The sequence below is a fragment of the Myotis daubentonii genome, chromosome 12 (assembly GCF_963259705.1).
Source record: "Myotis daubentonii chromosome 12, mMyoDau2.1, whole genome shotgun sequence".
NCBI lineage: Eukaryota > Metazoa > Chordata > Mammalia > Chiroptera > Vespertilionidae > Myotis > Myotis daubentonii.
In genome coordinates, this window is record NC_081851.1 from 58,885,908 (window position 1) to 58,912,963 (window position 27,056).

At 45.8% G+C, this 27,056-nt stretch overlaps 1 long non-coding RNA gene across 2 annotated transcripts in view; it reads left to right on the top strand.

Annotated features, from left to right (window-relative positions):
* The window catches only part of LOC132213436 (uncharacterized), a 117,327-nt gene that overhangs the window by 18,899 nt on the left and 71,372 nt on the right, over positions 1–27,056 (top strand). For both annotated transcript variants that reach the window (XR_009447999.1, XR_009448000.1), the window contains exons 3-4: positions 5,207–5,304; positions 15,332–15,438. This is a non-coding gene — a long non-coding RNA (uncharacterized LOC132213436). The remainder of the gene's footprint in view (positions 1–5,206; positions 5,305–15,331; positions 15,439–27,056) is intronic.

The window sequence follows — 27,056 nt, forward strand, 5'->3', positions numbered from 1 at the left end:
TGGCTTAGACGATCATCTTCCCTGTCCTGATTGAGGACTCCCCTCATTGAGTTCTGGAAGGCTCTGGGGGTATTCCCCAGGATGAGTCAGAATATTAGGTGAACTCAAATGAGAGTTGGCTGATCAGGAGGAGCATCCCCAAAGTAGTGGGGTGATGGTGGAGGGGGAAGTCTTCAGTGATTCTGCAGAGCTGGAAAGTAATGAGGTTTGGAGTTGTTTTCCTAAATCAGATCCTTTCCACCTATGCTATGATTCTCACATCACTCTGCAGTCAGTTTCTAGGCTCTGAGACCTCAGAGTCAACTCTCACTCATATCTGAGCAGAGACCCCATCTGGATCTCAAATGACGGAACTTGGTTTGGCCTCTAGAGCAGCCATACGTTCTCCATGTGGACAGAAGGGATCCCAGCGGAGGCTCCACTCACCCTATGAGATATTGCTGATGGGAACAGTGATTCTACCCATCACATCCAGGGCTGGGGGCACTTTCTCAGAGTAACTAGCCTAATCTTCCTGAGCCTCGGTTTTCTCCTCTATAAGATGGTAGTAATAGTAATGCCTAACTCATAGGGTTGGTATTAATACAGCAATAAATGGGAAAAGTCCATTACAGTGCCTAACACCTCCTAATGGCTCAATGCACATGAACTCTTCCTGTTTGTTAATTCCCACCCCACAACAGACAACCTAGTGCAGTCAGGCTTGTGATGTACATAACTCAGGGTGAGTCTGGAGCTGGGCTGTGGTAAAGTTTGGGATGAGGATAAAGGTATGGGGTTAAATTCAACAATTTTAAATCGTGTTTGGGTTGTGACTGGTTTGGGGTTCTTGTGAGGGATGGATTTTGGGATTAGGATGACAGTTGGGAGAATTAGGATTAGGGATGGAGTTGTTTTTAAGGAAGTCTTTCTCTTAGGAGTAGAATGACTACATCTGACTACATCCCAGCATAAACTCGAGAGACAATGGGGCTCTGCAAGACCAGCTTCCTGATGGGGTGCCTGGCCTGCCTCAGCCTGGAGCTGTTCCCAGGATGACCTCCACCTGTTTGCTGAAGTGAGCAGTGCAGGAGGTTAAGGCCTTTTGGGGGGTGGCTTGGAGACTAAGGCTAAAGAGAATGTGGCACCTCCCAGAGTCTTGGGTTTTGCTTTGGGGCTAGTCCCATCCCTCCAACACTGTTATGCTCTGTCCTCCCACCTCCAGCCCTCTCCCACTCCTCACTACACCCCACATTCTCACCTGTGGCCCCAGACCCCTGGCACATCTAACAGGGAGCAGGCAGGGAGGAACTGTGGCCTGGCCTCTGCCTCCCCCCCTCCCCAACCTTCTTCCAGCCTCCACCTCCTGGGGGAGGGTAGGACAAAAGGCCGGATCTTTCTACCAGCCCCATCCTCCTCCCTCTGGCCCCTCTCCCTCTCCCTCCCTGGGCTGGCAGAGGCCAAAGAAAACAGAGCGCTTCCCCAGCCTACTCTCACTCTCTCCCTCACTTCCTGCTCCGGGAAGATGGTTTACTCCCTCCCCTCCCCTGGCTCAGGACCTGGCCTTGGTGTCAAGTTTCTCCAGAGCTTCCAGAATTAGAGGCCCTGCCTGAGCTCACTCTGGACCGTTCACCTCTCCATTTCACCTTTCCCGTGTCTTTTATCCCTTGACCCAGGCCCTGTAGTAAAATTTTGTTATTCAGGTGGGGGAAAAATCCCATGGAAGGAAGGCTCTCTAGGGGGTGGGGAGCATGTAGGACAGGAGACGGGTGGAGGACAGTTAGCTGCTGTGCAGAAGGAAACTGTGGGTGGGTAAGAGCCATGTGAACACAGGGACCAAATACACTTCCTTCAGTTCTGCTCACCCAGCGGAAAAAGTGCCTCTTGCAGCCTAGTGTGAATGGCGACCCTGGGACTGTGCAATGAGGTGGCCCTGGCCAGTGGTCAGCCCCAGAGGGTTAAGCAGCCCTCGGTCCATTTGTGCCCAACTCAGGAGACACATCTCCCTCAGCACCTCTTGATTTCTGGATCCCTGCTCAGTACAGTTTCAAGTGTGGCTACCCTCCTCACATTGCTTCAGAGGATCCTCTGCCTTATTTCCTCTGCTCTGGGGGAGAGCTTTGCCAAGGAGCCCCTCAGCTCCTGAGGGAATTGGGGGGGTGAGAGGAGGTGTTCTGAAGTCCTGGACCTCTGACCTGCCCTCTCTCTTCATAAGCAGGTCTTGCTTCTGGCCCAGGCCATCCGTCCTCCTCTCTTTTTCACTTGCTCTCCCCACTTTCCCCACCCAGAAGTTGGGTCCCCTTGAAATTACTGCTCAGTTGACTCAGAAACAGAAATTCAACATCTGGGGTCTGGTGTCACAGACCCTGGATTTGAATCCTTACAAGCTGGGAAACCTTGGGCAAGACACCGGACACCTTATTTATTTTTTTTAAAATAGGCTTTGATTGATTTTTAGAGAGAGATTAGAAGGAAGAGGGATAGAGAGATAGAAATGTTGGTGAGAGGGGAACATCATTGATCAGCTGCCTCCTGCATGCCCCCTACTTGGAATCGAGCTCGAAACCCCAGCATATGCTCTGACCGGGTATGGAACCATTCTATAACACAGAGCCGATGTGAGGATTAAACGAGATAATGGAGTATTGCACGTAAAGGAGTTGGTGTCATGCCTGGCATATAGTGTACATCTGACAGGTGACAGGTGTTATTATTATTACTGTATCTTGTGATCACTCCCCTGCACCTGAAGGCAGTTCCAGAGAGACTAGTGAAGGATGGTAGAAGAATGAGGGAGTGACTCGCCACAGGAACTGTGCTTCATCCTTCTAGAGTTCATCTAGGAAAGCCCTTTCTACTGTTATCTGAGTGGCTCTCTCTCCCCTTTCTCAAGCCTTTACTCAATAGCCACTTTCTCAGCCAGGCTTTCCCTGACCATCCTATCTGTATGGCAACCTGCCCCTCCCCCCTCAGCTCTATTTCCCATCCTTTAACTTGTTTCATTTTTTCTCCATAGCACTTTTTGTCATCTAACATTTCTAATATTTTACTTTACTTTTTTTTTGTTTTATTTGTCTCCTACTACCAGAATATAAGCTCCACGAAAAGAGGGACTTTTGTCCCTTTTATTGACTACTGTATCCCTCCTGCCTAAACAGTCTCCACACACTGGGAACTCAGTAAATATTTGTCGGATGGTGCTCATTCATGATTCATTTAGGAAACATATTTGGCCATCTGTAAAGTGGGCCCGGTATGTTCCTGGTGAGCTGTAGCCGATGATTCCTGAAGGCTAATTCACAGACCAGCTACATCAGAATAATTCTGGGGCATGTGTTAAATACACAGATCCTACTCCAAACCAAATGGATCAGATCCCCCCAGGTGGATGTGCATTTTAACAAGGACGCAGGTGATTTGATGTGCACCAAGATTAGAAACCACAGCTAGACAACCTGGAGGACAATAATGGTCAATAAGAGAATGGAGCATCACAAAGGAACACAGGGTGACCAGTCAGGAGGCCATTGTTACAGTTTAACCCAGAAACAAAAATGGCTTTGACTAGGGTTGAGGCCTTTGAGATAGAGAGAAGTGGATGGATTCAGGGGATTTTCAGAAACTAAAATCTAGAAGATGGATATCGTGTGGCTGGCGAGGCATCAAGAATGACCTCTAGCCCTGACCAGTTTGGCTCAGTGGCTAGAGCGTCGGCCTGTGGACTGAAGAGTCCTGGGTTCGATTCTGGTCAAGGGCATGTACCTTGGTTGCAGGCATATCCCCAGTGGGGGGTGTGCAGGAGGTGGCTGATCGATGTTTCTCTCTCGTGGATGTTTCTAACTCTCTATCCCTCTCCCTTCCTCTCTGTAAAAAATCAATAAAATATATTAAAAAGAAAAAGAATGACCTCTAGGTTCCAGGCTTGTCTCACTCTCCCCTTCTTCAAGACTACTCAGTTGCCACTTTGGATGGAGGTGCCATCATTCAGATGGGGCACCTTGGAAGAAGACCTATTTTTTTGGGGGGGGGGTAAGATTATGAGTTAGCCTTAGATATATTGAACATAAGGTACTTTTGGCATTCAGAGGGAAAATGGCAAATCAACAGTTATGTTCCAGGGCCAGGAGATTGCCAAAGCCAGTCATCTGAAAACATGATGCTCAGAATGGAAGTAGTCGACTTTCAGTGAAGCAAGAAAGCTGAGATCAAAGGAGTTGACCCGGACTACCTCAGCATGTTTACTTGTCATGTTAAAAAATACACAAACATATATAGAATCCACTGTGAGAAGCAAATAAAACAGAGGAAACCAAAATAAAATTACATGTGCCCTAAACTTAATTACGCTTAAAAAAAATAGAGCAGGAACTATGCAACTGTAAAATGCATGTGTAGCCCTTATTGAAAGATTTAAATCTTGCTGACACCAATAAGAAATGATGGGTTGTGATTCATCGGGAAGGTAATGTGATTTCTGCACATGGGCTCTGACCTTGGGCGGCCCAGGCAGAGCTTGGAGAGTGGTTCTAATTGAATCAACACCCGGCAGGGAGGGAGTGGGGGGAGGATATCTGCTAGGACTGTGGAAAGAACAATCATACTGCACTTTAAACAGAGGGGAAATGGGGCAGTAGGCAAGAGGCGGTTCACATAGAAAAAGGGGTTTAGGAAGCAAGGTGTGTCACGCTTCCCCAGCTTGGCCCAGGGCAGGGAAATAGAGGATGCGAAAGGCCTGAGCAGCCTGATGACTAGAGGGTGCCTATTGTTTCAGGGCTGGAGTGGGGCAGGGATATGTCACTGATGTCTCCTGAACTAAAGGGGAACCATCACCTCCGCTGCCCTTTGCTCTGATTCTGGGCTCGCCAAGCAGCCTTCTGATGAACAATTTAATTAATAGTAATAGAGAACACTTTCTCAGCATTCAGAGAACAATAATAGAGAACATTCTTCTAAACCCTTTACATACATTATTTCATTTAATCTTCTTGATAACCCATGATGTATGTTGCTGTTATTTTCCAGATATTACAGATGATAGAAGTGAAGCCCAGAGAAGTTAATTAAGTTGCCCAAGGTCACATAGTGAGAGAGCTGAAATTCAAACCTAGACTCTCAGGTCCTCAACTCTTAACCGTTTTAGTTGGGGATTTAGTATTCTCTTCCCTGGTGAGGGGGTGGGCGGTCAATCCCATATTAATGTGATAAATTGAAACTCTTGTTTCCATAGAAGCTCCTGCTAACCTGAGTCTGCTGCCGAGAGATCAGTAGAAGAACATCCCATTGTCCTGGAAGGCAGGGGCCAGAACTTGAACATGGTCTCTCGAGGTAAGTACTGCTCTTGACCGTGCCTAGCACACAAGTGGCACATGAGACTCGTACCGAGGGGCTAAAGTGGAGGCATTGCCTCTGGGACTCTGAGGGATCTCTAGGGACCTGCTAGTGGTCCCCGAACAAAAAAGATAATACTGTTTTCGACAATTTGTAGCAAATTTTCAATATTTAGAGATTTTTTTTCTTGTCAGTTACAAACTGGGACTGCCCAAATGAACAATTGTTAACCCAACTCCAAACTTGTCTTTAAAATGTAGTTACGGAAGAAAAAAAATATATACTCCCAGATGTAAATTGAACCAAAGTGCACATAGAATGCAGAACAAGGCCAAGCTGTTCAGTGTAATCATTTTGGGGGAGAAAAGTTTCCAAAAGGCTTTTTATCTCCCCACCAAAAGTTCCAAATGGGAGGAAAGTAGACGTTTATAAACTCTAAGTCTTGAGTGGCTGCAAATGTCTGCAATTTGGAGTCATTTTTGGAGACGATATTTCTCTATTGCCCTCTGGAATGATAACAAACTTATCTCAATGTCTCCCAAATGTCATCTGAGCACGCAGATGACGCCCGAAGCCGTTCAACGCCTCATCTTCCACCTAACAGGCTATTTGCTATTTTTATGTTATTATTTTTAAGCTTTTGAAATAATTATCGATTCACAGGAAGGTGCAGAAAAACGTGCAAGAACTAATATATCTTTCCTCCAGTTTCCCCCAGTGGTAACATCTTGGATATAATTTTTAATTAAATAGAGAAAATTAAAAAGTGGCTTGGGCCCTTCTGTGACAAGCTTTCAGAAGACTGAATCTACACCTGAAAGATTACCTTGATGTAAACAAAGAGGGGAAACATATTTTTGCCTAATAAACTAATTTGAAGACGTTTAAAATGTATTTGAAAAATTTACTTTTGTTTTTAACATGTAGCAATTGGTCCATAATCACAGGTAAGTGAACCCAAATTTTCACTTTCAGCCTCCTTGATGTCATCTACAATGTGTAATTTGAGCCCTTACCACAGCCCAGCCTTATCTCCAGCTTCTCTTCCATTGCTTTCAGCATCTCATTAGCAATTAAAAATGTCAGCCCCTGTGGTGGAAAGGTAGTTTTTTATAAAAAATGTCTGGAGCAACCGTTAACATTTTAGTGATACTTTGGGGTCCTGTGAGTTCTCAGGCATTTTCAGTAATATAAGTACTTTAATTTATGGCAACTGAGAAGTAGAGACATTCATGGCAAGGGAAATTACTAAGTCATATTTGTGTCTCCCATACTTTTGGGGGAAAAATGCCAAGCACTTGCCAGCTGAAAGGGTCTCCCCAGCCCTTCTCCACGGGGGACATTTGAGGCAAAGCTTTTTGTTATCATGCTCCCTCATCAAAATTTTGCTGCTGTGATAGCTCAGCGCCTTTTTGGAATTGTAATGGTTCTAAGGGATTCAGTGGGATGCTTGTAGAATGCACCCATGTATTGGCTTCAAGTGACTTTGTTAGATATTCTTTCTCTAGGACTTTAGGTAGAGCTGAAAATATCACACAAATTGATTGTGATGCTTTAACTTCAGAGAAGAGACATCTTCACCATCCTTGTTTTAAGAAATCCATCAGTAATGAAACATGACCTTACTACTTTTTACAGTCTCTTGGAGAGCCTGACCTTTAGCCATCCAAAATCAGGACACTAAAAACCTTTAAGTGATTGGAAACTAATCAAATGCCCAGAACAGGTAAATCGTGGCACAGTTTCCACAAAGGAATACTATACAGCAATGTGAATGCATGAACTGCAATTGGGTACATGGAGAAATATGGAAGACTCACAAGCATAATATTGAACAAAGAGGCCAGACAGAAGAACACATACCATTTGATTCCATTTATATGAAGTTTTAAAATGGGTAAAACTAATCAGAGGTGTTGGAAGTCAGCCCTTGGGGGGTGGGGTGGGGGAGTTACTCCAAGGGGACAGCAGAGGGGTTTCTGGGATGCTGGGAATGTTGGTTATGTGGGTGTGTTTGATTTGTGAAAATTCATCAAGCTATCTACTTAACAACTTTTGCACTTTCACTATGTAAATTAGACTGCCATAAAACATTAGAAAAAAAGCCACTAAATGCAATGGGAATGGGATTATGAGAGAGCCTGGGTGGCTGGCAGGCATCCCAGCATCCTTCACTTCACAGACGTGATGGCGTCCCTTCAGTTCTGTCTCAGACGGTGGTGGATGGTGGGGAGGCGTGGCAGGCTCCACGGAGACAGCATGGATGGCCTCTAATTATACTTTTCCTTTTAGAAATTTTTTTTTTCCCAAAAGAGGGACTTTAAATGATAGTTCATGGGAGGACCTCCTTGATGTCATCTACAATTGGAACACTTTTCTCACTGACAAATCTGTGTGACTAAACCCACACACACATCCCTAGCTCAGCATCACACTGCCTGGCAGGGGGCGGGCGGGGGGGGGGGGTGGCACCGCCGGGAAGGCTTGGAGCTCGCAGCTCTGCTTCTCACTTGCTCTACGTCCTTGGACAGGGCCTGCTCTCTAAGCCTCAGTCTTCACCTCATAGGTTGATATTAAGAATTAAATGAAATGAGGCCTCCCAGGGGATATGTGCCTAGTACAATGTGTGACATGTGGCAGGTGCTTGAGAAATTGTTCCTTACTTACATAGTTTCTGATTTTTACTCTGAGTCCTAGTGATCTAAGGCTCTGAGTGATCACAGTAACCTGTGGCCTGGCTGCTGGGGCCAGTGTGTGGTGGAGGGTAGTTATGGATGGGATGGTGGAGTGGTGATGGGCAGATAGATACCTGGGAGAAGGCCAAAGGCAAGGCTGAGGGGCTGCTTGGGATCTGGGCCTTGGAGGGAAGAGGAAGAGAGCATTTAGGGCTAAAATGCCTCAGGCCGGGAGTTCAGGAGCAGTGGTTCTCAACCTTCTGGCCCTTTAAATACAGTTCCTCATGTTGCAACCCAACCATAAAATTATTTTCTTTTTTTTTTTTAAATATATTTTATTGATTTTTTACAGAGAGGAGGGGAGAGCAATAGAGAGTTAGAAACATCGATGAGAGAGAAACATCGATCAGCTGCCTCTTGCACGCCCCCTACTGGGGATGTGCCCGCAACCAAGGTACATGCCCTTGACCGGAATCGAACCCGGGACCCTTGAGTCCGCAGGCCGACGCTCTATCCGCTGAGCCAAACCGGTCAGGGCCATAAAATTATTTTCGTTGCTACTTCATAACTGTAATGTTGCTACTGCTATGAATCGTAATGTAAATATCTGATATGCAGGATGGTCTTAGGCGACCCCTGTGAAAGGGCCATTCGACCGCCAAAGGGGTCGCGACCCACAGGTTGAGAACCGCTGGGCTAGTGGCTTCTAGGACTCTGGAGGGCATGTTCTAGTCCAGTGATGGCGAACCTTTTGAGCTTGGCGTGTCAGCATTTTGAAAAACCCTAACTTAACTCTGGTGCTGTGTCACATATAGAAATTTTTTGATATTTGCAACCATAGTAAAACAAAGATTTATATTTTTGATATTTATTTTATATATTTAAATGCCATTTAACAAAGAAAAATCAACCAAAAAAATGAGTTCACGTGTCACCTCTGACACGCGTGTCATAGGTTCGCCATCACTGGGAATCTAGTCTCTGAGGAAGAAGTTTACGGCCAAGCCATCCCAGGAGCACCCCACTCCTTTCGGCCATGAACGAGCCATGGCTGTTCTCTCTTCAGTGGGGTCCTTCTGTGTGTGCACCACATCTTCCACTTCCCTCCCCCCAGTTATGCTGCCTCTCCCTCCAGGACCTCTTCTCAGCACAGACACAGACAGGAAGAGCCCAGGCTCTGGCGCTAGAGAGAGCTGAGCTCTGATTCTGACTCGGCCATTTACGAGTTGTGTGACCCCAGCCAAGCAACTCAGCCTCTCAGACTCTTGCGTTCTTCTTTTGTAAAAGAGAATGATCAAAGGACCTGCCTTGTACACCGATGTGAGGATGAAATGAAAAAACTCTGGCCAGAGTACCTGCCCCATAATAAGTGTTCAATAAAATAACTGTGGGTAGAGTAGTGTAGGAGGAATCAGATAACGTGAACCGGCAGTGTGGTGTGTGGGGATAATAATCATTTCTATTCCAAAGTGTAGGTGTGAGACTCAAAATAGTGCCTGTGGTATAGAAGCTCCTAGCCCAGTGCCCAGTGCCCAGTGAGGACAAAAATGTAAACTGTTTATCTTGTCTCCAGCTATTCCCCGCATTCCATCCAGTGCTGGGGCCTCCTTCGATCCTATCTTTCTAGTTCCCCTAGACGGCTGATATCACACAGCTCTCTGCCCCAGGAAGCAGCCCTGAGGAGAGGGCCGGCTTGTGGATGAGGGGAGGGAGAAGTGTGCCCTGAGGGTAGGCCATCCACCTGAGACTTGGGGCAGACCCAGGGAGAGGGCAGCCTAGCGGGTGTCTCTATCTGCACTCATCCCAGGCTGGTCTGAACCTCCATGCTCCCATCAACCTCAAAAGGAGCTCCAGTCCCTCCACTCATTGGTGAACAACTCAGGCCAGCAGTCAGCCCCACTGCCACATTCTTCATCTCCTCAACCCAATCCTAACTAACCCTCTCCTCTCTTTACTCTTTCCAGGCTTCATCTTTCCCCCCATCCCTGTGGAGCGCTCAGCCTGCCCTATCTCACCAGATTCGAATCCAGACCCATCCCACTCCTGCCTAGCATTTTCCTCTCCCTCTTCCTGCCCCTCCCCCAGGGCTGCGGTGAGGACCTGAGTACCCTTCTGAGATCTCTAGAGGACACGCCCTACCTCCGACTGGAGGAATGTTTGCCAGTCATTCCATTGTGGTGAAAGCAAAGCCCCCAGACTGTTCCCCTCAGCCTTGGGCTCCAGGATGCCCCTGAAGGGCTCTCCTCCATCCCCACTGAGGGCCACTCCGCTCCTGGGGGCTCATGGGTACAGTGAGTCAGGCCTGTCTCTGCTGTTGTTTATGTAATCCTTCCCTGCAGTAACAAGGTGTTTACTGTTGCACAAACACATTTTGGTTTAATGGCTGACAGTAAAACTGTCTGATAAAGTTTGATTTAGCGAAAGAAAGCAAAATAAATCTGGGAGTATGGAGAGCTTTTGGGAGGACAGACTCCTAGGGCTTTAAAAAGGGGCATGAGAGTGAGGGATGGGGGTGCCGGCTGAACTTCCCTGCCTGTCCTTTCTGCCTGTCTCCCAAGAGCACCTCTGACAGCTCCTCTGCAGGAAGCCGAATTCCCCCCAACCTGGCATTTTCTTGCTTTCATGAATCATCTCCATCCTTCAACATCCCATGTAATTTGTTCCTCCCAGGATTGCTCCAGCTCAGATAGAGCTGGCAATGTTGCCTGAGAGAAGATCCTGGAGCCAGGAAACTAGATGTAGCTCTGGGATTTAGGAGCAGTGTGGCCTTAGGCAAGTCACATTGGCTTTAGGGATCTCAGTTCCATCAGCTGCAAAGGGCACTGAGCAGGATAAAATACAAAAAGTGCTTGGTTCTTTAAAAAAGTTTTTTTTTCAACTATAGTAGACGTACAATATTGTATTAGTTTCAGGTGTACAACATAGTGATTAGACCTTTATATAACTTATGAAGGGGTCACCCTGCTAAGTCTGGTGCCCCTCTGACACCATGCTCAATGATTACAGTATTATTCACTATATTCCCTATGCTGTACTCTATGTCCCCATGACTGTTTTTATAACTGGCAATTCGTACATCTTAATCCCTTCCCCTTTTCACCCCCACCAACCCACTCCCATCTGGCAACCATCAACATGTTCTCTGTATCTATGAGTTAGTTTGTTCCGTTTGTTCCTTTATTTGGTTTTTGTAGAGTCCACATAGAAGTGCTTGGTTCTTGAAAAAACCCTGCCCACATCCGAGACACTCCTATCTTGTTCTCCCTGGACTCTCACGAGGCATGTATTTCATGGCTGTGTACGCACTTGTGCTCTGCCATCTCCTACTCCTTATTTGTCTGTATGGGGCTGGGGCGAGGCAATAGGTACGCGAGAAATATTTTTTGAACTTTTTATTGAGGCGTGACATTTATACATACACACATACCAAGCATAAGCAGAGAGCGTGGTGAAATTTCTGAGTGAACACATCCGTGTAACTAGCTCCGTGATCAAGAAACAGCACATTCCCCCACTCCAGAAGTCCCGTTCCCCATACCCTTCCCAGTTGATATCAGCTCAAGGTCTTGACTTCACCACAGTCTTCACCTCACCACAGATTAGTTCCACCTGTTTTTGTACTTTATACAGATGTATATAAATAGGTATACGTACCCTTTTTGTATTTGGCGACTTTCCGCTAGCATCATGTTTGTGAAATTCACTATATTGTTGCGTGAAGTACTAGTTCTTTCATTTTCATTGCAGTGTAGTATTTCAGTATGTGAATATACCACCCTTACCTATTCTATTGTTGATGGGTGTTTGGATAGTTTCTATGTACATGTGTTTTAGTGAATGCTTTTCTGTTGGATGTATGCCTAGGATGGAATTGTTGGGTCAAAGGGTATGCCTACCCAGAGGGTAGCTGTAGATTTCCCTGAATAGTTTTCCAAAGAGGATGTGTCGATTTATATTCCACCCAACATTTGGTATTGTCTTTTTCATTTTAGCCTTTCTGGTGGGAGCGTGGTGCTATTTCTCTGATGTTTCCATTTGTATTTATGATTCCTAAAGAAGTTGAGCATGTTTTCATATGGTTACTGGCCTCTTTTGTGAAGTGTTTGTTCAAGTCTTTTGCCTATATTGCTATTGAGTAGCTTGTCTTTCTCTTATCAATTTGAAGTTCTTGATATACTCTGGATCCGAGTCCTTTGCCATATATATATATATATATATATATATATATATATATATATATATATATATATATATTCTGTAACTATCTTTTCCCACATTGTGGATTGCCTCTCCAGTCTCTTGTGTCTTTTGAAGAACAGAAATTCTTTCTTTTAATAGTATCCAATTTATTTCAGTTTTCAGGAAATAGCTTTTGACAGGTTGAACCTCAATTCTATCTTGTTGGCTAACTCCATTTTCTCCTTCAGAGTCATCTGTTTTCCATGTTCTGTCCTGTGTTTTTTTGGGGAAAAAATCGTTTTCAAGGAAAACCTCATAGTTCAGGCCCCAACTGTTCACCTTGAAGCCTTTTCCACTTGGAAGTGTTGCTGGAGCATCCCTGGCTCCTATGCCTGGTGAACTGCCAAATCCTTCCCCCTTTTTCAGGAACATGGGCGAGTTGAGTAGACTAATCTTCTCTCTTCCACTTCAAATCCGATTAGCTCACTCAAGAGAAACTAAACACCAACAAGCATATGTAGAGTTACTGCATATGCTGAATAATATTAATAATCAGAGAGATGTAAATTACTAAACAGAGAGATGTAAATTAAGAAACTCTGAGATATCACTTTACAACTATTGGATTGACAAACATTAGAAGGCTGGATAACACCAAGTGTTGGCTAGGATATAAGGGTATAATAATGTGCATGCTCTGCCAATGGGAGTGTATCAGGATAGTAATCAGGCACTGAATTAAGGCTATTTGTACCCTTAGTACCAGCAGTCTCACTCACACAGGACCGGAAAGATGTGGCAATGTGCACCGCAGCATTGTGGTGGTGGTGGTGAGCATCTGGAGGAGTGGATGGGTTACATGGGGTAGTATTATGCAACATCTGGAAACAACTGATGATATGTACACTCAATAACATGCATGGTACTTTAAAACATAATGCTGAGTGGACTAGTAAAAAGCAAAAGGAGATATACAGCATAACACTATTGCATATACTTTTATACGAAAAAAAGATAAGCACTTTGCAAAAGCACAAACAACCCAAAAGATTTATACACATCCAGCACATTAAGATGGTTGCCTGTGGGTGGGTGGGTGGGAGTGAGGCATGGGGATAAAAAGGGATTTAAAAAAGTTCCCATACCTTAACTTTCTCTTGCTTAATGCATTTTTAAAAAACCCCTTCTCTGTAATAGCTTCTGAGTCTCTTCCCAAAGACCTCAGTCCTCACTTGTCATCTCCCTTCAGATTAGCCTCTCTCAAGCCATGTCTGACCTGCACAAGGTAACATCTACCAGATCCACATTTAACCTGAATGAGCACTCAGCACACCACGGTTGCCAGCATGAAACCCCATAGGACTGGGGAGAGAGGGGAACCTGAGGACTTGAGTGGGGACCTATGTTCTATTATTCATGGTGCCTGGCACCTGGGAGCTGCTCAGACAATGTCTTTTGAATGAGCCAAGGAAATTCTGGCTCTGCTGTTTACCAGCTGTGCCAACCAGGGCAAATGCCTTCACCTCTCTGAGCTTTGATTCCCATCTCTGTCAAAATGGAAATAATAATTACAATTGCTCTTTCACAGGGTTATTGTGAAGGTTAGATGAGGTCATTGCTTTGGACAGTACTTTCACTGTAAAGAGTACCCAAGGCAATAGAAAAAGTGTAGAGATAAGAATGTAGGTGTGCAGATGTCAAACTGTAATCTTGTACACCTAAAAATTAAATAATGTAATTAACCAATATCACACCGATAAATTTAATTTAAATAAAAAAAAATGTAGGAGTCTCAGATCCCAGCACTTCTATGAATTAGCCGTGGGACCTTAAATAACAGAGCATTCCCTGGTCTCAGCTTTTAAATTCTGTAAAACGAGAAATAATGTCAACCTTGTAGAGTTATCAGGATTAATGACCATGTTATGAGAATTATTGGTATGTAATAGTAGGTGTTTAGAAAATGGGAGCTCTATAAGTCCATTTGTTAATTTATTCAGTGAATACTTGTTGGATGCCTACAGTGTGCCAGGCTAGACACTAGGAATGGAGCAGTGAACAAAATAGACAAAAATCCTCAAATCTCTGTCCTTTGGTTTGGGAGTGGGGTCAAATAAGAAACGAAATTAATAAGATATATTGTAAGCTAGATGCTGATAAAGGCTATGCCAAAAACCAAGCAGGGAAGGGAAATAGGGAGCATCATGGAGTGGAAGGAATTTCCTTTTCAAGTAGAGTGGTCAGGAAGAGCCTTGCTGAATGGGTGATGTTCAAGCAAAGTCTTGAAGGAGGAGGGAAGCCTTGGGGAAGTACAAAGGCCCTGAGGTGGGTGCATTCCTGGTGTTCTCAAGGCATAGCTAGGAGGCCAGGGTGGCTGGGAGGAGCTCAGAGTGGTAAAGGCAGCGGTGGGGCTGATGGTAGATGCTCCACTTAAAGATCGCTGTAAATCACGCCTGGGTGCACAGGGCTATCTCAGGAGAAGAAAACAGGCTGAAGGAGCCGTGATTCTCAGGTGTGTAGGTGCATGAGTTATCTATGGCTGCCTCACAAACTATCCCAGAACTTAGCAACTTAAAACAATAAGTACTTATTATCCCACAGGTTTTGTGGGTCGGGAATCTGGGCCCAGCTTAGGTCCCTCAGATGGCTATAATCAAGGTGTTGACTGCGGCTGCAGGTATCTCAAGGCTCGACTGGGGGAGGGTCTGCTTCTAAACTCGCTTGTGGCTGTTGGCAGGGCTCAGTTCCTCAAGGCTGCTGGTGAGAGTTGTCTTTCAGTTAGTTCTTTGCCTTGTGGGTCTCTCATAGTTCAGCTCACAACATGGAAGGTGACCTCCTTCACAACAAGATATACCTGAGAAGAAAGCCACTGTCTTTTTTTTTTTTTTTTTTTTTTTTTTAACATCTTTGAGAAAGAGAGGAAGGGGGAGGGAGAGAGAGAAACATCAATCTGGGAGGAAACATTGATTGGCTACATCCTGCATACTGCTCACCAGGCATCGAGCTGCAACCTGGGCTTGTGCTCTGACTGGAAATCAAACGGGCAACATTTCAGTGCATGGGATGATGCCCAACTAGTTGGGTCATACCTGGCCAGGGCAAGCACGGTCTTTTAATGATATAATCTTGGAAGTGATAACTCATGAGCTCTGCTTCATTCCTTTCTCTAGAAACAAGTCACCAAATTCAATTCTCACTGGGGGAGAAGAAGATGACACAAGAACACCTGGGAGAACCGAGGTGCGGTCGCTTACCACCAGCAAGCTGTGATTTTCAGGTATGGCAGAGTTGCCAGAGAGTACGGAGGTATGAGAAATTATTTGTCCAGATGCAGCAGGGACATTTGAGACGTAGTTTGTCATACAATGCAGTTGTACTTTTCTACAAGGACTAGAACTAATCAAATAACTTGCTATCTAGCTATCATCTCTCTATCTATCACAGTGATGGCGAACCTTTTGAGCTCGGCGTGTCAGCATTTTGAAAAACCCTAACTTAACTCTGGTGCCGTGTCACATATAGAAATTGTTTGATATTTGCAACCATAGCAAAACAAAGACTTATATTTTTAATATTTATTTTATATATTTAAATGCCATTTAACAAAGAAAAATCAACCAAAAAAATGAGTTCGCGTGTCACCTCTGACACACGTGTCATAGGTTCACCATCACTGATCTATCATCTATCTATATACCTATCTACCTATCTCTCTGTGGTCCTAGCTAACCTGGCTAATTAGACTCTCCAAGTGCTCATTCTCGAGCTGGGTTTCAACTTTCAGGGAAGAGGCACTATGAGTGTGTGCGCATGTGCACGCGCTTGTCTGTGCTTATTTTCTATAGTGTCTGCATCTGGGGTCCTACTCTTCCCTGAGCCTGGAGACCCCTGGGTTCACCTTTCCTCTGCTCCCCCCTCTGCACTTTGTCAGGAGGTCACGTGTGAGGAAACAAGCCCCACGTGGTTTTAATCATTTTGCTATAAAAGCTGAGCTGCTCTCCTCTTTGATCCAGGCTGAGCTGCTGGAGGAAGGGCTGGGGGCCAGGCTGGCCAGTCCGCCCAGCGCTCCGCACAGGGCTCCCACATCAGACGGCAGCCGTAAAATGGAGCACAGCTCATTAATTCTCCCTCTTAACCAGGGCACCTGACAAGAAGTGACTTTGAAAACCCGGAGGACGGATGGGCGGGCGGGTGGGCGGCTCTGGGGCTCTGCGAGGAACATCTGTTTCCAGGTCCCTGTTAAATTGACATCTTTTTATTTGAAACATTTCTTTTATTTCCCAACTTCCTGCAATTGGCAAGGTCTCTGTGCCAGGGAGCAGAGTGTCCTGGCTTTTCGGGCCATATGAGCTGAGTGGCCTCACTGTCCTGCTTGACAGGGCTAGGAGTGCCAAAGTGGGCAGCCTGGCACTCTGTCAATTATTAAGCCTATATTTGTGCAGAGAACATCAAACCCCATAAAAAACCAAAATGGCCTTGAAATGGAAAACCCTGTGAAAATCTGTGAACCTCCATATGAGAAATATTAGCGTTTTAGAGCTAGAAAAGTCACTGGGAACCTGGCATTTTCCATCAAGAGTCTTCTCTCCCTGGGACCCAGCCCTACTCGGTTTGGTTGCAGGCTTGATCCCCAGCCCTGGGCGGGGCGTGTACCAGAGGCAATCAATTGATGTGTCTCTCTCACATCAATGTTTCTCTCTGTCTCTTCCCCTCCCTCCCACCCTTTCTAAGAATCAATGGAAAAATAATATCCTTGGGTGAGGATTAACAAAAAGAAAGAAGAAAAGAAAAAGAATGACCTCCTGTGCTTGCAGCCTTCCTTCTGGGAGCTGCGATAGCTATTGGTGACCAAAGACCCAGGTTTGACCTTGCAAAGGTCACTAGCAAAACTGGTTGACTTTTCCTCAAGGTGAGAGCTCAGGGCTCTTAGGATGGGGGATTAGGAGTGGTGGTTAGATGATGCTATTTATCACCACTTTGTCCTAGGGGCCTTTGGATCATCTTATATTTCTGGCAGTCTGATCCATATGTATTATCCATCACCCTTCAGGATCCAATCTTGGCCAGGTGCATGATTGTCAGCTGGACAGCCAGCAGTCAACATTTGAAAAACAATGGCATGGCTGAGTTCCAAGAACTTATCAAGAGATAACTGCATCTGGTATACCCCTTGGTGTGCACAAGAGTGTGTGTGTGTCTGTGTACGCCTGCGCACATGCATGAACTTGTGCACTTGTGTGGTGCCAGAAGATGTGAGTCTGAATGTTAGTGCATCTGTGTGAAAGCATTGGTGCCATGATGGGTGTGTTTCTGAAGCATGTGCCTATGAATGAGTAGATGAGTGAATAACGTATCTTTTTTCAAATTTGTTTCTCTGTGCTAAGGTGCATGAGAAGCTGCTGGGATGAAGTGGTGGTGTGCGTTTGTGGGATGTGCATGAGATGGAGAATTTCCTCATTCTCATGTTTCCTGAGAGTGATGGAGATGTCCTTGCGGTTTTGCTTCACCAGTGACTGTAACACTCATCCATTAATTTCCAAGACATTGAGTACTCCCATTCCCAATTCTTTGAAGGCCCCGTTAAGACTGATGGCTCTGCTTGGCTGGTGTGGCTCAGTGGTTGAGCGTTGACCTATGAACCAGGAGGTTATGGTTTGATTCTTGGTCAGGGCATATGCCCAGGTTTCAGGCTCGATCCCCAGTGTGGGGTGTGCAGGAGGCAGCCGATCAATGATTCTCTTTATCATTGATATTTCTATCTCTTTCTCACTCTCCCTTCCTCTCTGAAACCAATAAAAATGTATGTTTTTAAAAAAAGACTGTAGGCTCTTGAGTCAGATTACGTGGTTTTGAATCTTGGCTTCATCTCTTTTTAACCTCATGGGCTTGGGCAAGTTGCTTACCTTTATATATCTCAGTTTGCAGTGGTTCTTAACCTTCTGGCCCTTTAAATACAGTTCCTCATGTTGTGATCCAACCATAAAATTATTTTCGTTGCTACTTCATAACTGTAATGTTGCTACTGTTAAGAATCGTAATGTAAATATCTGATATGCAGGATGGTCTTAGGCGACCCCTTTGAAAGGGTCGTTCGACCGCCAAAGGGGTCGCGACCCACAGGTTGAGAACCGCTGGTTTAAAGGGAGAGTAAAATACCAAATTGGAGAATCCATGAAATAATTCACATAAAGCTATTTGAAATCACCGGGAACAGAGTAAGCATTTGGTTAGATGGCATGAGCACTACCCCTTGTCACTTTCATCACTCTAACCTCTTACCTCAAATTCTGTACTTCCGTTATGCCGTAATAGTCTTTCATTCTCCCCCATCTCCCTTCATCACATTATCAACTCCTGTCAACTCAGTCACCCCCAGCCCCTTTACCACTGTTTGACACCACCTTTCCAATCCAGGCCACCAAACTAGGGAGTTTCCAGAAGTGTGGAGCTGGCAAGGCATGACCCAATCAAGGTGCATCACTTGGGTGGCAGAACCTGACTATAGATGCTTCTTGATTTCTCTACGACCTGAGTGGAGAATAAGAGCAGGTGAGTGAAAGTAGGAAAGGAACCACCCAAATTTCCCCCTGAATCATGCTTCCTTCTCCCTTTCTCCTCTTCCCTTTGGAACTTGGCTTGGCATGAGGAGGGAGGGCCTGGGGCAAGGCTGTGTCTGCTCCCTAGCAGCTTGGAAGTATCCAAGAAAGAAAGTCCTGATCACTTTGGTTTTCCCATTCCAATTTGAATATATTAAAATACAACCTTCCAGCTGTGCAAATCCCCAGGCCATTGAAATAAAAGGTTTTTAACTTTAACCATTAAAGATTTAACTAGCCAATAAATCTAAGTATGTGGGGGGTTGTTACCAAACATTTATTACATTGCTCTTGCTTTTAACTTAAGAGCAAATGCCAAGTGTGGGCTTCCATGAAAGAGACATTCCCTTCTGGTCAAAACTGATGTCAGTCTTCGACTAAAAAAAAAGAAAGAAAAAAGAAAGAGATCACTGTCTCCAGAAGGGTCTACTCACTTTCTTCCCAAATCCCTTTAGGAGTTAATATGGCTATATCAATTTTACAAACCAATTTGCTTGCTGCAAAATAAGGCCTATAATAGCCTCTTGTTGCCACGGTCAGAACATGACTGACTAAATTAATCTAAAAGTCTACTTTCAGTATGAGCATCTTGGCGCCGGCTTTTCCAGAACCGGGTTTTATAAAGGCACAAAGGGGATATAGCTTTAGTGAAGAAAATCACAAGACCCCTGTCTTTTAGTATCTTCTGGGTGAGTTGGGTAACCCATGTCTTGGATTGCAGTGCTTAGTTTTCCCACGTTTTATTTTTAAGGCAAGCAGGAGATCTGCCCAGTAGTGAAATATGGCTTTTAATTTACACAAATGTAAACCTATAGAACTTAACAATCATATTCACCCTGGACTTAAAAAAAATTAATAGAAGCCAGATAAATCTTGGCCATTAAAAAAAAGAAAGATCTAACGTACATGTTGAGTTATACCAGCCAACAAGGGGACAGAGCCATATCCCAGATGTGCTATTTTCCTGCTCATTGACAGCTCTCCAACCCACCCCAGCAGTAAAAAAGTCCTGAAGTGGATTTTCAACTCTGGCTTAGACTCCTTTTTGCCCAAGAGACTTGCTGGGTGGGTCTTATGGGTTTCATTTCTCACAGAACAGACCAGGGAGCCCTGTTTGTGAGAAATACACAGTAAATTCTGGCTTTTGCTCAGGAAACTTCCCCCTGGAGCATTTTTCACTTCTAAATAGGAGGTGAATAAAGTTGATAAGCAGTTGTATTTTTTTAAAAGTGATTTTACTTTTAGCTTGAAGATTTTAACTCAAGATTCTTAGCTGTCTGAAGCCTTATCCTCTGATCCCTAAATTACAAGCCAGAGTAGAATGGCAACGCTGAAACACATGCCTTTTTTTTTTTTTTTAAAGCCAGTTCAAATGGGAAGGAACACTGACATTTGTCTTTTGACCGGCAACCCATCCCCATCTCTGGCTTCAGCCCAGGAAGGAACACTGGTGGACTTGAGGATTCTCTTTCTGTTCACATGATCTCCATCTCCATCCACCCCTTCTATTCCCTAGCAACTGCCTAGAAGGAGGAGTTCCCTAGCAGTGTCCTTTGATGTGGGTGTGGTAGGGAAGGGCTACATCTGAGACATTTTAAAGCTTCCTCAATGGATTGGGAGGTGGAAGCACTGGAGAAATTATTTTCAAACCAGAAATTAATTTCAAACCTCATCGAGGGAAAGCGCTGGCTGATTTGCTGGGAATCTCTCTTGACCCTGGGAGGCAAGTTGAGAAACTCCAAAGACCTGTTTCAACCCCAGAAATTGGGAGAGCTGGCACCACCCCTCAGGTGGCTGGGTGGGCTGCCTGCCTTCTGAGGCTTCTAAATAGCATGAATCGGCAACCCACGGGGAAAACACAGGGTGTCTCACACTAGCCTCTTGCTGAACACTTCCAAATCGACTCTGCTGTCCCTTCTGCCTTCTCTGGTTTTCAAATCCCAACCTGTTTAACCCAGAAGAGGGAGATAGAGCAAGAAAGAAACTTCTCAACGATGGCTAGAGTATTTTGCTCTCTGAATGACTAGCCACTTTGGAAGAAAAAAAATTGTATTTGTGCAACTGTCCATGGCAGCCTTGTTTTTTGGGGGTGTAATTTTGGTGTTGATGGAGAAGATGTACCCATACATACTTCCTCCCAGAAGGAATATAGCCGCTTAGAGGATATTAATTCCATTCATTCATGGATCCATTTACATATTAGTTCATTTATTAATTCCATAAATATTCCTAGGTGCCGTCTATGAGTCTCTGCTGGGCATTTAGTTCAGGGCTATAGGCAGAACAGGACCCAATGCTTGAGTAGACAGTCAGCCAGAGCCCTCTGGGAAGAGAAGAGTGACCCTAGGGATCCTGCTCTGTGCGTATTCAAAAATGAGAGAGTCTTGCACTCACTAGAGGTCAGGTCATTCTTTACATGTGGCTTTCCTTATCTCCCGGGAGCTCCTCACAGTGAAATTTCAGCTCTCCCCACTGCCCCTAATCCCCAACTCCCCGATCTCCCCCACATTCAATTCCTGTTTCTAGAGAAGGCAGACAGTGTTCAGTATGCTTCGTGGCTAATATCCAGACCCTCTGCTCCTACCAGTGCCACCCTCCCACACACTGTCCCAGCCTGGTTGTCAAAACTGATCCCTCCTATGTCCCTCTTGGTCCCTTTGCTCCCACCTTCTCCAGACCCCCCTGTGCCAGGAAATTCCCATTTCCTGCGTCTGTCCAGTCTCTCCTCCCTACCAGGACTTCTGAGACACATCCCCACGTTGTGACCTTCCCTTCCCAGGCTCTCCATGGTCTGAGACCTTGGACCTGAGAGAGGAGACAGACTCCATCAGTACAGGCTGGGACCTTTCCCCCTCCTGCCAAGACATTGCCCCAAACACGTTTTTCTTTTCCCTTTTCCATTCTGAAAATGGCCATTTAAAAAGGTTGAAATAGGCTTCGTGAGGTTTAGGGGTTTATTAGTTTTAAAAACTATGTCCCCTGTTTGGAGGGAGGGAAAACAGCTGCCTTCTTTTCACATTACGTCAATCCACAGGCGTCTGTAATTTACATTTTTTTTCAAACTCAAATGTTCAGAAATAATGGAAAGGCTGCTTGAAAAAAGCAGATGAAATAAAAACTGGGGGAAATGTGTATTATACAAAAACCAGACCTGTGAGCCTGAGGCGAGACACCCCGATGACCTGGGGAGCTGATTAATGAGGCAAACCAAAGGAAGGCCAGGTGAGTGTAGATGCCATGATTTCTTCACAGTCACTGACGCCCATGTGCTGGCATTTCATTTCCCACGCACGACTTCACGAATGGTTTTCATTCGGAAATTTTAGAACCACTGATGTTCCTGCCCTAGAAGAGCTGTGGAAGCTGGGCAGGTGGGGGAGTGTGGAGGAAAGGAGTTGGGGGCGTGGAGACTGGGACCCTCCTGGGTCCTAGCCCCCGTTTCTCTTGGTCTTCAAAGCCCTTTTTTCTTATCCAGCCTCACCCCATTCAGTCCCTTCCTCCTTCCTTCTCCCCTCCTCATTCTCTGAGAAAAAGGAGATGAAGGTCTGATGATGAGACCATGGTAAGATGTATTAATAGTTTTATTTTCTGACAATCTTCTAATATACTCGATTCATTCAAATAGAGGAAACCAACTCCTAGTTACAAATTAAATATCTATTTGCAAGATAACATTCTATTTCTGCATGTAATTATTCTAGTATTATGCCTCTGAATTATCTAATTATTCTAGGTATATTGTCTATGTTTAACATCCCTTTGACAAATATTTGATGCACATACACCCGGGCTGGTTTTAGGCTCTGGAGATCTCAGGAAATCAAAACAGACACAGTCATTGCTTCCTACTTTGGTGGGGGCAGCGTGTTGGACAGAGCCATCAGTGTAGGCTGATGAGGTCTCTGACAGCGGAAGCACCAGGTATTACAGAAAACCCTGTAGAAGGGGAGGGGTAGGGATGAGGGACTAGAGAGCTTGCTGGAGAAAGTGACTTTAGGTGCCTGCAAAGAGTAGGACTTAACCAGTTAAAGCGGCTCAGGAGGGCACTCCAGGTAGAAGGGAGACTGCGCGCCTGGGCTCAGAGGCAGAGGCTACTGGGAATGTCAGTTCTGCTGAATGGTGGGATGGCTCCTGGCAGGAGATGAACCTGAGGGGACGCTCGGGGACTCAACCATGCAGGCTCTTTCCCAGTTGCTTAGATTTAAATCTGTGGGCAAGGGGAAGCCTTTGAGGGGTTTAAGCAGAGAGCTACAATTCTCTGAATTACTTCTATACAGTGGCTTTAAAAATCATTTAGTCCCTGGCTCTTTTTTTAGAAGATGAAGTTGAGAGTCAGAGAGGGAAATACCAGCACCCCTCTTACTACCATTGTGACTAGCTGATGTTGATTGAGAGCTTATAGACACCAGCACTGTGCTAACTGATTTATCTGCCTCTGCTCCCTCGTCCTTACAACCCTCTGGGGGAAGTACTAGTAACACCCCCATTTTACAGATGAGGAAATCAAGGCCCAGGAAGATGAAATACCTTGCCTCAGGTCACTTGGCTAGCAACTGTCAAAGCCAGTATTTGAACAAGGTCAGCCTGGCTTCACAGTCTTCACTGTACACTCTACTTTCCCACGGTTCTGATGAGGAACTCAAGAAATTAAAACATTTCTAGCTTCAGATATATAGTTAATAGGTTTGGTAATTAAAGTGTGTAGAAAGCTATTGTTCAGGAGCTAGAATGTGTGACCGGACCTGCCCTGATTCAGGAAACCCGCAAGCAATTTGACCTAGGAGGACTGAAAGCACCCAAGATGGTATCTGAACCATTGTGCTCCAGGGAGAGAACGGCCTGGGCCCAGGATACAGATAAAGAATCACGGGTCAGTGGAAGAAGGGATGCTCAGAAAATTGCGGACTGCTGGTTTTATTTGATTAACCCTTTTCTCTGAATTCCAAACCCTTTGCCTACACTTTTCTCCTCCTTATGAAGAGGGTCAGCTTGAGATGAGATGGAAGACGGTCTTTTTAGGGTACATAATCCACTGTCTTCTCAGATCACGGGCCATCTGAATAAAGCACCCATAGAGATTCAATCCTTGTCTCTACTTACTGGTTCTGGTAGTGACAGGTAGGTAGCACGAATGCTGGCTTTTCCAGTTTCAGTTCCATAATTAATAGCAGGGCTGGAATTTAAACCCAGGCCACCTGCTTTCTTAAGAAGTGGGTAACAGACCTCGTGTCATCTCTGCTTCTGTTGGCCATGTCTCATCTGACTCTGTGTACTCCTTTGCCATAGTGATGCCTCTGAATATGTCACTTTCATATCCTATTTTTCATATACTTCATTGTATGTATTTCAGGAAGTTTATAACCCTGATATAGTCAGTGGTGGTGGTGCAAGAAAGACAAGAACTTGGAGAAAGCTGGGGTGGGGAGAAGTTCCCATCAGTGGCTTAAACAGCTTTGTGGGATCCCCAGTCTGGTGGTCCAAGGACCCTGTCTGCTGTGGCAGGGCTAGCCCCTTCCAGTCCCAGTTGCTGAGCTGGCCTGTCCCTCTTGAGGTCAGCAGCCCTCAGGCCAAGGACCTCCCAGGGCTGGCCACTGTAGGCGCCTGGAATTGTCACCTTCAGGTTCTATGGGGCTCATGGCTGCCAGGCCTGGTGAAGTCCTAGCCACTTGTCACCGCTTTCCAGCTAATGACCTCCTGGCCTGGCCACATCTCAGCTAATTTCTGCAATTAGGAAAGCTTGTTTTCAGAGGCTGAAACAGGAACTTCTCTGAATTAGTTTTTATGGTTCAGAGCCTTTAATTTGAGATTTAAAAAACATCATAGCTCGCCAAAACCAAATAAACTGCAGCTAATGAAATTCGCAGAAGTTCTCGGAGAATGCTTCTCACTGGTGCTCCTGCATGATTTATTGACAGCTGGTTGTAAAAACAATCTTATTAAAGGTCATAATGTTGGGTAAAAAAAAAAGCCCTTTAATTTATAGCATAATTAGGCCTCCTCCAATAGCTCCGCTGCCAGGGCTGTCACTTAGGGCTCTGAGGAAGCACTTGGTGTTTTTCATTATATCACGGGCGAAGGAGATCCTTGCTCCTAGAGGGCCCCCTGACTTTCTCTTTATGGCCCTTTTATTGCTGCTAAAATAGTCAAAACAGGGGGTTGATTAGAGCCGACTGATGCCTACTGATTATGGGAACACCTCTTGTGGGGGGAGGGAGAAAAAGTAGGAGGGGGTAGGACTTCAGGACATGCCACGGACAGAAAGGGACTGGACTGTGAAACTCGCCTGGGAAGTGTGACCAAGCTTCCGGCCTCTTCCCCAGACACTTGTGGATTGAAGGTTGACCCCAGGCAGGCGGGGCGGGGGTGATAAAAGGCGTGAAGGCGTATGGAAGGTGCTAATGCCTCAAGGAAGAGGACAATCCCAGGGCAGGACGTGTAAGGGAATAACAACCTAAACAATGCGAATGGGTGGGTCCCTGGGTAGAGAGCAGGCTGCAGCGGGCTGGTAGTGAGGGAACAGCCCAAGAGTAGACGGTTGTAGTAGATTTCACTGGCCTTGCAGAAGGATGAGGAGACTCGGAGTTTGTGTATTGCGGGGGTGTGTGGGGAGGTGGCAGGCCCTGGTCTCCCACTTCCATGAGCCCCAGGTATTGTACTGTGGGGCCAGCTCTCCAGGGCTGTGCCTATGCAGTGCGGGCACTTGGGAGGGATGATGAAGGCCAAACCTGACTCAAAATGCCCTCACACCACCCCCAATCCTCCATTCTTTCCCAAATCTGAGGCTCTTGTTAGGGGAGGAGCTCAGAGCTTCAGCTCTAACCACAGAGGTCACACAGCCCCAGCTGACCCATGGCAGCCTTCTTTCAGCTCCCAGCCCTGATCTCCCGTTATCAGGTCAAGGGAACCATGGGTCCTGGAGCTGCCTTAGCTCTGCAGGCCGTGTGTGTGTGTGTGTGTGTGTGTGTGTGTGTGTGTGTGTGTGTGTAGAATGGACTATCCTTCTGACAGTTGTTTTGATCTCTGGTTGTGGCTTGGAGCTGACCTATAAGAGAAGGCGACTATGTGGGGCTTTAGCAGCCTGGGAAGTTGGTCTGCTTCTCTGGGGCTCCTTTGTTGTCTGCTCTGCCAAATGTTGGGGTGAGTGCTCCCAGATTCATCCTGGGCTGCCTCGTCTAGTCCAGTCCTATCACATACAGTCCCGTCCCGTCAAGTCCCATCCCCTCAAGTCTCATCAATTCTCATCAAGTCAAGTCTCATGAAGTCTCTCTCTTCTCTTCTGAGGCTTATCAACCACTCGAGTTTGTCCACCATCCTGCATGAAACAGGGGAGTACATCTCAGTCTCCTGGCACCTGCTCAACCTTTGGGGGGGGGGCCGAGGAATCCTATTTCTGGCTCCTCAAAGCTGAGGGTGGGACCTAGGCCTGTGGTGATCTCACCAATGGGCTCACACTTTGGAGATGCAGCCATTCTTCTCGCCTTCCTCCCCTCCTTCTCCCTCTCCCTCCCCTGTCCTCCTCCTTTCGGAATTAAGTCCGAAAAAGGTTTATTCCGAAGTAATATTGTGAAAGGAACGGGGAGTCAGTAGGATTGGGCAAAGAGAATCTTGAGACAACGATGCAAAACTGACAGCCTCTTCTGCCCCTTTCCACAAGCTCACAGGTTCCACACACACGCACGGAGCAGCAGGGAAGGATCTCTGGGTGCTGTCTGTCTGTGTCTGCCTCAGGGTGGGAGCCAGGGTGAGTCTAGAGCTGAGAGGAGGGAGCCTTGTCATAGAATCTGGCATTTTTCTGAGGAGCTTTTGATGGGGAACTCAAGAACATAAAACCTTTTTAGCTTCAGATATATAGTTAATAGGCTTGGTAACAAATGTGTGTAGAGAGCTATTGTTCGGGGACTAGAATGTATGACTAGACCTGCCCGGACTTCAGGAGATCTGCAAGCAATTTGATTTGTGCCCTAGGAGGATGGCAAGTGCCCAAGATGGTATCGGAGACACTGTGCTCCGTGGAGAGAAAGGCCTGGGCCCAGGATGCAGATAAGGAATCACGGGTCAGCAGATGAAGGGATGCGCAGAAAATCACGGACTGCAGTTTTTATCTGATTAACCCTATTCCCTGAATTCCAAACGCCTTACCTATACTTTTCTTCTTCTTATAAAAAGCGTTGGCTTGAGATGAAATGGAAGACGGTCTTTTTAGGGTACATAACCTGCTGTCTTCTCAGATCACGGACCATCTGAATAAAGCACCCATAGAGATTCAATCCTTGTCTCTACTTACTGGTTCTGGTAGTGA